The sequence below is a fragment of the Sinocyclocheilus anshuiensis genome, unplaced genomic scaffold, assembly GCF_001515605.1.
Source record: "Sinocyclocheilus anshuiensis isolate Anshui unplaced genomic scaffold, SAMN03320099.WGS_v1.1 scaffold1029, whole genome shotgun sequence".
Taxonomy (NCBI): Eukaryota; Metazoa; Chordata; class Actinopteri; order Cypriniformes; family Cyprinidae; genus Sinocyclocheilus; species Sinocyclocheilus anshuiensis.
Window position 1 is genome coordinate 25,815 of NW_015554125.1, and position 469 is coordinate 26,283.

General features: G+C 40.1%; 1 protein-coding gene across 1 annotated transcript in view; it reads left to right on the plus strand.

Annotated features, from left to right (window-relative positions):
• The window catches only part of LOC107670142 (leucine-rich repeat-containing protein 53-like), a 58,075-nt gene that overhangs the window by 18,045 nt on the left and 39,561 nt on the right, over nucleotides 1–469 (plus strand).

Here is a 469-nt window from a genome sequence, read left to right on the forward strand (position 1 = left end):
AAATTTTCTGTACCGGCCAAAGTGCGTGTTCAGTGCGCGGTCAGAGCTGTTTGCGAGAGTCACGAGCAAACCATTGACGTTTCTATGGTAACGCTCCTGCACTCAGATTCGTAGCTTTGTGGTAATAGCAAAAAGAAAGATTTTTTGAACAGCAGAAAAAGTGTAAAAGTATGTAAAAAAGTGACAGGACTGAAACATATACTTTGTTTTATATGTTTTATACTTTGAAACATTTCGCCGGTTACTTTTGCTTTTTCCACGCAACTTTCTGCGGGTGGGACTGTTATCATTATTAACAAAGGAACATGAATGAATGAGACAGTAAAGAGCGGGACATTCTTGATATTAAAAAGACAAACAGTATTAAAAACTCAAAGCCAGAAACAGAAACAGAACTCAATCCGCTTCTGACTGGATGTTTTCTGCGCGCGAGGTCCGAGTGGAACACGGACAAGCATAGTAGCCTAGA